Source organism: Vombatus ursinus, unplaced genomic scaffold (assembly GCF_900497805.2).
Source record: "Vombatus ursinus unplaced genomic scaffold, bare-nosed wombat genome assembly UNPS02014781.1, whole genome shotgun sequence".
NCBI classification, from domain to species: domain Eukaryota; kingdom Metazoa; phylum Chordata; class Mammalia; order Diprotodontia; family Vombatidae; genus Vombatus; species Vombatus ursinus.
In genome coordinates, this window is record NW_020954559.1 from 17,018,145 (window position 1) to 17,030,119 (window position 11,975).

Consider the following 11,975-nt stretch of genomic DNA (forward strand, 5'->3'; position numbering starts at 1 on the left):
CAATTGAAATTGAAATATCTGAGCATTATAAGTTCTCCTGCTTGCCATATACTTGCTATGGTCATTGTTGATCCTCTCTTAGTAGAGCACTCTTTTCTCCTTATGCTGAAATCACCTGTTATTTTAACCACTATTTCATGCTTCCCTATTGGCTCTTTGTCCCTGGAGATTTCTAAGAACTCCCTTTCCCTTGTCTGCAATGTGTCTGCGCTCTGGGAACTCCTGCAGGTAGCCCACTCCTTCCTGGGGTTTCTATCACCAGGTAACAAACACTATTAGGCATTTAACTAACATGTCTTCCAAAATGTTGCCTCTGGTGGTTGTTGTTAGGCTTATATATCACTAATTGGCACTATATATCCCATTATGTTTGATAATATAGGGATAATTTCCTCCTAAGGGGGGAATCATTGTCCTTAAAATTAGTTGGCCATTTGGGATAAACTTTTATTAAGTATTGAACATGAAGACATCTGAGTAACTGCAGGCTCATATTAAAAACACTAAGATGCCAGTTGGTAATATAAATTCCATATCCCAACCAACTAAATAAAAGAATTTTTTGAGCTTGTCTTAAGAATTGTGTGTTCATCATGAGAACATGTTTTTGAAAGACCTCATTCCTTCAAAATGATACAGTAATAATGTCCTCTTAAGGGGGGGGGATTAGATTTAAATAAGGATGTAAGATAAACACATAATGTAAAAATTTTCAAAATTGAATGGAGAGGAAGATTTATCTTTAAAACTTAACTTAAAGAGTTTCAGAACCCTGTCTTTTGTGATATTTTAAAATGTTTAGTTTTTTATTTCTCAGCAGCACAACAATTTGATCACAAATCACAGGGCAGTTATAAGTAGTAAAACTGAAGGTGTTCCTTTTATGCACCCTAGCTTACATGTTTACTCTGATAAATATTGATCTTTACCCAGAAGGGCTCATCTTCCAAGTCAGCCTCTCATGGGTCTCTTTTTAAGATTCTCTATTTGGCTTGTTGATAGCACTGTCCATATAAGGTACAATGTTCAGGTAACAGCAGGTGAGATGTAAAACCTTAAATTCTCTGAAGCTTTGGGTGAATTATGGGTTCCTGATGCTTGAGCTGGTTATCGGAAAACCAAATTTAGGAAGGTGTACCAAATTGTATTGAGGTAGATTTTGCAAAAGATTATAGCAGAAACATCTAAGAATCTCTACAAGTAACCCAAACCAGAGAAGCTCCTTCTTTCAGAACTGCTCTGAGGACAGGCCTATTCCAGAATGCCCAAAAGGAGATGTTTTCAGAAACCAGATAACTACATGAGACAGCTGAGTCTTAAGATATGATGTACTGATAAAATGAATACTGTGAATGGGTTACTAGGAAGAAGGCTTAATATTCACCTTTCTCTTTCCTTCTTTCCCCATGCGCTGCTGCCTCTGTAAAGCCTACTTATTTAAGGCAGAGTTTGTTAATGTGTCAGTCAAGGGTGGTCTCAAAGACCAATGGGTGAGTTGTTATAAATTTAAGCCTGATGGTTTGGGGGCCATTCCCCTCCCAAATTAGTCCCATTAAAGTAGAAGATGTGTGATAAAATTTCTTTAGTCCCTATTCTCATATATTGGGGTTATAGCTTTAGAATAAGCTGAGATACTATCCCAAACTACATGTGAGTTCTTCAAGGGGCCTGTGCCATGCCATATGTCTTTCCTAGCCCCAGACCTCATAATTGTCTTTTGGCTTTGACAAATTGATTCCTAAAAAACTCATGATTGTTCACGACAATTCAAATTTCTTATTCACAACATTTTTGCTTCTGTAATCATAACTTTATTTTGGAGTGTTATGCATGATTTTTACTACATTTTGATTTGTAACTTTAATCAGGTTAAATGATTCAGAAGAGGTGTGGCCTCCCTTGAGAGTCAACAGGGAGAATTATGAAACTGAAAATTGATTTTTAATTCTGTATTGTGAAGACTTAAGCTAGATTTAAAATTCCCCTTCATTGTTCCTTACACTTGCAAGTCTACTCAGATAACTTGGGTCACTTGGGCCATGATTCTCCCCCCTAATCTTGTAACTTGTACCTCTACTCTTGTAACTTCACCCACTACCCATATTTCAGAGAAAACTTTAACCTAAAGGTCAAGTTGATTCAATCAAAGCTGTTGTATTGTTCCTCAGTCATTTTCAGCTGTGTCTGACTCTCTGACACCCCATTTTGAGGTTTCTTTGACAAAAAATACTACAGTGGTTTGCCATTTCCTTTTCCAGCCCATTTCACAGATGAAGAAACTGAGGCAAACAGGGTTAAGTGACTTGCTCAGGATCACAATTTGAATCAGGAAGATGAGTCTTCCTGATTCCAAACCCAGTGTGCTCTATCCACTGCTCCACTTAGTTACCCAAAGTTATTGTAGCCACTCCCAAATTCCCCAAATCACATGTCTTGTTTATGGTTATGAGACTTTCTGAAAGGGAGGTCCAAATGATGTAATGCCGAGCTGATGTCAGAGGTTTTTACTTGTTAGCCAGTCAGAAGAAGGCACACCTATATTACTGGATATTTTGCTCTGTCATCCTGTTAATCACTATAAAAGACCCTGCAGGCCCTCACTTTAGGGTCTTTGGCTCCTAAGAAGTCATTGACCCTATTTATTGGCAATTGCTACACTTGCTAATAAATGGATCGTCCTCAGAATTTTGTCTCTCAACAGTTAAAGACTCTGCTTTAATCACTACAGGAATTACATGGTGATTTCCATAGGAGTCTCTAGAAATAACTTCCAGGAGAATATTGATTGTCACCCAAGGACACCTACAGTCCAATGTGAAGTTCTAGGTGTAGCTACGGCAGTAGTAGAGATATCTGCCAGGTTGGACAATAACTCACTGATATTTGCCAAGTAGAATGATATTGATCCTGAGACAGATGTCCTCCAAGGAACATTAACCTCCTAGTCTGATGTTTTACAAGACAGCATTCTTTTCGGGTTTCACAGAACAGGCAATGGCCCAACTGTTCAGCAATAAGTAATGACTCTTTATTAATTTTAATAACAGCATCATCATCATCAATATCATTTTTCTCATATAAAGCTTTGTAATTATCAAAGTTCTGTCCTATCTCATCTCATACAGTTCTTATGAGTTTACATATAAAAAGTATTTATAGATTATCAATAATTAAAATTCTCCTGTCACCAAAAGAAAACCAGAACAGAATGCCCATAGATCTTGCACATCAATTTCTCGTAAACTCAATAATCTCAAATTCTTATTGTTTTTCCTTTACCTATTTCATTCTTCTCCTTCCCCAATGCCTTCTAGGTAGTTTATTTTTATATACTTCAGTATTACTGCTAATCCACAGCCTTTTATCTCAAATACAGTTTTTCATCATCTCCACACCATGGCTTCATACATATCACACCCCATTCCTCTTCATGCTTTGTCTCTCCTTTCTCAACTTCCTATCATGTGTTTTCCCATTAAGAATGTAACTATTTAGGGGCAGTTAGGTGGCACAGTGGATCGAGCTCTGACCTTGAAGTCAGGAGGACATGAGTTCAAATCCAGTCTCAGACACATGACACTTACTAGCTGTGTGACCCTGGGCAAGTTACTTAACCCCAGTTGCCTCCCCAAAAAAAGAAGAAATGTAACTATTTGAAAGCCAGGACTGTATTCCTTTTTTGTGTTTTATCCCCAGCACTTAGCATAGTCTTTGATACATAGTAAGTGCTTCATAAATGCTCTATCTACCAATCTCTCTATCATCTATCTTTTCTGCCACACAATTCTGCCTAGATGACTCCAAAAGCTTTTTACTGTGGTTCATTCAAAGTCAAAGCTTTACTATCTCTTTTCCTCCCCACATCCTTCTATAGGGTAGGTCCTATCCCTATCTCCCATGAGTTGATACGGACTTTAAACAGCAGTTTGTCGCTTAAGATGGTACATACAACATTACTTCTTCATATTCATTTGATTTCCTAAAGCCTCTTAAAATTCTTTTCTTATGTCTCCATTCTTGAGTATTAGCAATTTCTATTTTATAAGCATAAATCTTCCTTGATATTTCTTTGTGTAACACTCTCCTGAGTTTATTTTTCAGGTCTTTGATCTTCACAAACACATACACATACACACACACACACACACGTACACATCATGTTGCCATCTTCTTTACCACAGCCTTTTGGTCAATTGACCTTTTCTGTTGTTAAAAAAAAAACAAAACAGCAAGGATTTTAAGTCTATTTCCCCATGAGGAAGTATTGACTCTGCAAATCTACTATAAGTTAAATCCTATCTATAGAGTTGGCCTTAGCAATCTACTTCCTATTGTACTGGCTTCTTAATTCTACTCATCCAATCTTACCACCTTAGGAATAGTGGATTCACACTAATCTAACAATCTAACCCAATAAACATTTTTTAAAAGCATGTTATTAAGTGCTATGTTTAGTATGAGAGACAGTGCAATATAATTGAAAGTATACTGGAGTTAGAAGAGTTGAGTTCAAATCCTGGCTCTGTCACTTCCTATTTGTGGCACCTTGGGCAAGGTATTTAACTTCTCTGGGCCTCAATTTCCAAGACTGTAAAATGAGGATGTTGGACCAGGTGACCTCTGAGGTCTCTTCCAGCTCTGAATCTGTGATCCTAAGGGGCATATATGAAAGCCAGTATGAAGCAGTGAATTTATTAAGTACCTATATGCCAGGCAATGGCTTAAATGTTAGAGTACAAAGAAAGGCAAAAGACAGTCCTGCTCTTAAGGATCTCACAGGCTAATGGGGAAGTTGTTTTAATGTTATTTCCCTCCTTAGACCCCAATCTCCTTGCTTTTGCACGGGCTGACTCCATAAATAGAATTCACTCCTTTTTCATCTCCACCTCAGAGAGTTTCTCTCAATGAGTCTTCAAGAATCAGCTCAAATACATTATACATGAAGCACTTCCTGATAACTGCAAGTACCAGTGCCTTTCTTCCCCAACTACTTAATATTAATTTTGCGTCTATTCTGTCTATATTTATGGGAATACATGTTGTTTCCCCTGGTTGAATGTAATCTCCTTCATATCAGGGATTAGTTCATTTTTTGTCTTTATATCCCTAGTACTTAGTATAGTATCTGACACATAGTAGGGCTTAATAAATGCTTATTTGATCCATATTACTCTTTTTCCACATACTCCAGGTTTTAGCCAAATAGGATAAAAGTCTGCCACCTAAAAGTATCCTATGTTTCCTACCTCTATGCCTTTGCTCACATAGTTCCCTAGACCTGGACTTTCTTCACTCTCTTTCTTTCTTTCTTTTCTTTTTTTTTGGGGGGGGGGGGGCAATTGGGGTTAAGTGATTTGCCCAGGGTCACACAGCTAGTAAGTGTCAAGTGTTTGGTCTGAAGCTGGATTTGAACTCATGTCCTCCTGACTTCAGGGCCAGTGCTCTATCCACTGTGCCACCTTGCTGCCCCTCACTCCCTTTCTCTACCTGATAAATCCTTACTCCCTTTAAAGAGCAACTCAAATACTATTATCTCCATGAGGACTTCCTTTATTCCCTCAGTGATAATTTTCACCCTCAGAATTCACATAGAACTTGGTTTTGTAAATCTCCAGTGTAACATGTATTATTACTAAATGTGTTTGTGTCTTTTCCCTCTGTTAGACTGTAAAGTCCTTGAGGGGAGGGATAGGGCGTTCTCTAAGTTCCTTCTCCATTCCAGTATCTTGTACAGTTTTCTACATTCAGTAGTTACTTAAGAAAGAGTTGTTCTTGTTATAATAATTTTTCTTTTAAGTGGACTGTTCCTTCTCACTGGTATTTAAATATAGGCAAACGGAATGAAAAGTTTGTCCTATTCTGTCTTCTTAAAGTTGGAACACAAAAATATTAGGGTGCCATTGTGGTTAGAGCATAGGAAATGGAGTCAGGAATACCTGGGTACAAACCCTACCTCCAATATTAACTGTGTGACCATGAACAGGTCATTTCACCTCTTGGTGACTTAGTTTCCTCATCTGTAAAATGAATAGGCTATAAAATGACCTCAGAGAGTTTCTCTCAATGAGTCTTTAAGAATCAACTCAAATACATTATACATGAAGCACTTCCTGATAACTGCAAGTACCAGTGCCTTTCTTCCCCAACTACTTAATATTAATTTTGCGTCTATTCTGTCTATATTTATGGGAATACATGTTGTCGCCCCGATTGAATGTAATCTCCTTCATATCAGGGATTATTTCATTTTTTGTCTTTATATCCCTGGTACTTAGTATAGCATCTGACACAGTCTTTTCCAGCACTAAATCTATCACCCTCCAATCCAATAGATTGTATTGATTGTAACTAGACTTTCTTCCTCCGGTGGCAAATGTGAAGATGCCATATAATGAAGTTTTCCCTGTTCTTTCATAGATATAAAGGAGATCATACGTGGATATAAAGAAGGTCTCCATCAGAACTACACACCTAGTTGAAGGAGAGATAACCATCATAGAAAAAAATTGACAAAAAAAAATCTAATGAAAGACCTTCTTCTGTTCTCTTAATTGCCAAATCTGATGGTTTTTTTTCTCAATTCTCATCCTTGACTTCTCTGCATCCTTTGACAGTGTTGATCATCCCAAACCCTTCCCTTTCCCTAACTTCTTTATTACTGTTGAGGGTACCACCATCTTCCTAGTCATCCAGGATTGCAACCTAGATGTCATCCATCACTCTCTCTCACTCCACCCAATTCAATCAGCTGCCAAGTCTTGTGATTTCTACCTTTGTAACATCTCTTAAATATGTCCCCTTTTCTCCTCTAACACTGCTACTACCCAAGTGGTACCTAGCCTTTTGCAAATAGCCTAGTGGTTTGTTTCACTGACTTAAGCCTCTTTCCACTCCAATCTATCCTTCATTTATCTGTCAAATTGATTTTCCTAATGAGCATAACAATCATGTCATAATAATAATAATAATAGCTAACATTTATATAGCCCTTACTATGTGCCAGGAACTTTGCTAAGTACTTTACAATTATCATTTCATTTGAATCTCACAGTAACACTGAGAAGTAGGTGCTATAATTATCCCCATCTTACAGGTGAGAAAACTGAAGCAAATGGTATTTAAGTTATTCATTCATTTCAGTTTTTGTGACCCCATTTGGGGTTTTCTTGGCAAAGATACTGGAGTGGTTTACCATTTCCTTCTCCAGCTCATTTTACAGATGAGGAAACTGAAGCAAACAGAGTTAAGTAACTTGCTCAAGTTCACATAGCTAGTAAGTATCTGAGGCCAAATGTGAAGTCAGGTCTTCCTGAATCCAGCCTTGCTGCTCAATCCAGCTAGCTGCACTGTTCCAGCTAGCTACCTATTCGGTGAACTATCTCCCTATTCAATAAACTCCAGTGGCTCCCTATTGCTCCTAGAAGCAAACATAAAATCCACTGTTTAGCTCTTAAAGCCCCCCATAATTTGGTCCTTGACTGCCTTTCCAGTCTTCTTACAACTTACTCTCCTCCAAGTACTCTTTGATCCAGTAATACTGGTCTCTTTGCTGTGCCTCACACAAGTACTCCATTTCCCAACTTTGAGCATTTTCACTGGCTAGCCCCGATGCCTGGAATCCTCAGTCTCTTCACTTCACCCTCCTAGTTTCCATGACTTCCTTCCAGTTTCAGCCAATGTTACACCTTCTGCAGGAAACCTTTCCCAGTCCTTCTTAACCTTGGTGCTTTTCCTCTGACTACCCCCAATTTATCCTGTCACTATCTTATTTACACAAAGCTGTTTGCATGTTGTCTTCCTGTTATACCATGAGCTCCATGAGAGCAGAGACTGTTTTTTGGCTTTCTTTTATCCCCAGTACTTAACACAGTGCCTGGCACATAGCAAGCTCATAATAAATTCTAACTGATTGATTGATTCTCCAATAACTTTTGACTTCCTTACATGTTTCCTCTTTTCCACTGCCTTTATTTTCACCTCCCTGTATATTTTTGCATCCTTTTCTCTTATGAAAGTATAGGCCAAGAATTCTCACAGGCTCTTTGCCCACTTTACATCTTCAATAGTATTGTATTTCTCTTATCTCCCATGTCTATGGCTTCCCATTTTCTTTGTTGACTCTTGCCCTAGCTTCTCTGACATAATGACTACATTTTAAATGCTCCCTCCTCTTCTGCTGTTGCCGGAATGATGTCATTGGTATAAGACATAACTGGACTCAGCCTATATATCACTGCCTCAGTTTTATCTTTACACTCCACTGCCCTAGATTTTGATTAGTCTTTTTTGATGAGAAGCAGCAGTGTACCAGAAAGAACACTGGCCTTGACGCAAGCGGCCTAGATTGGAATCCTGCCCTGCTATCTGCTAGCTCTTTGGCCCTGGGTTAAATCACTTCACTGTCCTGATCATCAGATCATAATGGAGATAGGAAAATAAAAGATGCATTACCTACATCACAGGGTCAAGGTGGGGAAAGTGCTTTGGAAACCTTAAAGCACTGGAGAAATGTGAGAAATAATTAGTATTATGAGAATGTAAATATACCACACACATGGGCAGCCTTGCCTCACTTCCTTTGTCAATTCAATTTCTCTCTCTCTCTCTCTCCCTCTCTCTCTCTCTCTCTCTCTCTCTCTCTCTCTCTCTCTCTCTCTCCTACTGAGGGTTCTGGTTATATTAATAGTTTCACATATTCCTTTGCATGGTTTAAAAAAGTCATCATTCTTTGCATATACATTCAGACTCAGTTGATATGCTAGTTTTAGTTTGGCAGAATTGCTCTGTTCTCTTTTAAAAAAAAAATGATTTATTAGAAGGGATGGTTCAATGAGTAGTTGAAGTAGAATGGGTACGTTCAGAACTGAAGGTGATAAAAAAAAACAAAAGATATCAATAAAAATTTAAATTTAAAGATAATAACTAACATACAGTGTTTTAAGGTAGGTGAAGCACTTTACATGTGTTATCTCATAACAACCCTGTGAGGAAGAGGCTATTATCCCAAGAAGCTCTTAAAAAAAAAAACAGACTGCAAGAGCAGGCAAATCAGCCTAGCCAAAGCAGTAAGGCACCTTGAGGGAGAGAAAGAAGGCAGCATCTATTAGGCAAGTCAAACCATGGGCACCATCACCTTGAACACTATCTCCCTTCAGACTTTGATGGAGAGAGAACACAACAGTCTTGCAATAGCACTGCCTTCCAAACCACCAGACCTGCTTGGAGCCCAGCCCCCATAATCCCCACAGCAAGTACAGATAGGTCCCAGCAGTGCTGGAGTAGCCACATGGGGATGTAGATAGAGCACAGGACCTAGAGTCAAGAAGACTCACCTGTCTGAATTCAAATCTGGCTTCAGACACTTACAAGCTGGATGACCCTGGGGAAGTCATATAACCCTGTTTGCCTCTGTTTCCTTATCTGTAAAATGAGCTGGAGAAAGAAAGGGCAAACCAATCCAGTATCTTTGTCAAGAATACCTCAAATGGGGTCACACAGAGTTGGTCACGACTGAAATGACTTAACAACAGCAGTACGGTAGTATGAATATAAATAAATCCCCTTAAGTGGCCACATTATTTGAATTTGCAATGCATATTTCCATTGGACTAGAACCAATTATATTTTGCATAATTTTTTACATAAAAACTACATATTTATATAAATGTAATTAAAATACATATTTTACATAATTATAACTTCATATAGTATACATTCAAATATATGTGGACATTTCAGAGGATTCCATATTTGCACTGAGACCTAGCTGTATGGAGGGGAGAAATCATTGTGGAAAGGGGTCCCCACCTTCCTCATCACTACCACCAGCAACAACTGCTAACTAACTGCGCCAATAGGAAGGAGCCTTAGGAGGCTGCACCCCTCAGACCTTCTTCCAGCCCAGCCCCCACAGGCATCATCCAGGAAAACAATGCCTGTGAAAAAGGAGCCAGCCTTCCCCAGCAGCTGTCAACCAACTGCAAACCAGCTGAAACTGTAAGGCTTCAAGGGAGAGACAGGAGGCAGCATGTACTAAGCAAGTCAACCCATTACCACTGTATAAGACCCTGGTGGAGACCATCCAGACTCTGAATCTAAGAGCCCTTGGAATAGCAATCCTTTCAGTCCAGTGCCCTCAAACATCATCCTGGGAAGCAACCCCCATGAAGATGCAGGCTGGCAACTTCCCCTGTTGGTGCTATAGCTACAGTTATTATGAAAGAAAATTCTTGCCACCAAAGTCTTTGGCAATGTCAAATAGTTTGACATTGGAAAGTGATATGATTTTATCAGTGGAGACGACATTTAAAAAGAAGCACTGCCATCTGCTTTGCAGCTACACCCCTAAGGATTATGGGACTTTTCAATCTGACTTGCAACTGGCACCTTCTATATGTGTGGTCTCCTCCATTAGGATGTGAGCTCCTTGAGAGCAGGGACAGCCTTGCTCTTCCCTCTGTATTCCCAATAATTAGCATAATGCTTTGCATATAGTAAGTGCTTAATAAATATTTTACTTACTCATTCATTCATTCATTCAAGAGGAAACCAAGGCTGAGAGAGGTTATGTGACTTACCAAGAGTCACATGCCTAGTAAATATCAGGGAGAAGATTCAAACTTAGGTCTACCTGATTCCACGTCTCACACTCTACCCACCATGCCACCATTCCACCTTGCCGCTAAAAAGTTATTATTCATCTGATCAAAAGGTTTTTTCCCCTTAATCTTAATATAACAAGCATTCTTTCCACCTTTGTTATTGATATCTCTTATGATTTCTCTTATGTTCATGAAAGAATGGGTGAATTCCCATCCCTTGCTTTCCAACACAAAATGCTGTCCCTTATGAATCATGCCCTCAGCTTTTCTTTTCTTTCTTTTTTTTTTTTTTGCTTAGGTGATTGGGTTAAGTGACTTGCCCAGGGTCACACAGCTAGTAAGTGTTAAGTGTCTGAGGCTGGATTTGAACTCAGGTCCTCCTGACTCCAAGGCCAAAGCTCCATTCACTGTGCCACCTAGCTGCCCCAAAAGGTAGAATTTTATTTTATTTTATTTTTTGGTGAGGCAATCAGAGTTAAGTGCCTTGCCCAGGGTTACACACCTAGTATCAAGTGTCTGAGGCTGGATTTGAACTCAGGTCCTCCTGACTCCAAGGCCAGAGTTTTATCCACTGAGCCACCTAGTTGTCCCGCCCTCAGCTGTTCTTAACAGATTTGGAGCAATATTCCTGCTATGTTTGGTGCCCTTAATGGCCTCCAGTTTCTCACATCATCACTCTCACTGTTTATATGCTGTCTTTAATAATCTTTGTTTCATTATACTGGTCTTTCACCTTTCTTCCTCATGTCGCTGAAAACAACAGCCAAAGATCAGCTTCAGTGGTTATCAGAAAGCTTGTAGACCACAACAACGAAACCAGCAAGCCCAGGAGTCCTTCTCCTCTTCAATGAGTAGATTACACTGCCCACTTCTTGAGCTATCTGTCTACTGGAAAATCTTTTGTTTCTTTATCTTTTGCTTGTCCCCAGCAACCCAGCTCTAGTTCATATCATTGCCCCCTTTCATACCTCTTCTTGTTCTTAAAAGAGCTCCACAGTGAACTCCTCAATTCGCCACAATTTCTTTCTTAATTCCTTTTCTCTCTTCAATTCACCACTATCCTTTCCTCTCTTCTTTATACACATTTAAAAGGTCTATAAGTAGTGCCTTTATTTTTGTTTGACCTTTTTTTGATCCTTTTGTAATCTTCATTCTGTTTATACAAACTTCTCTCATTTATCCTTTGATTTTCATTTCTAAGTCTCTTTACCTTTGTATTTGCTGCCTATGATATGAGCTCCATTAAGTGCTTTTCTACTCCTTAAAATATCTATTTTCAAAAAAAAATCTATTTTCATCTTCTAAGTCTTTTTCCTGTAATTCCTATTGAGAGATGGGGAGCTGGTTGCTTTATTTTATTTATTTTATTCTGAA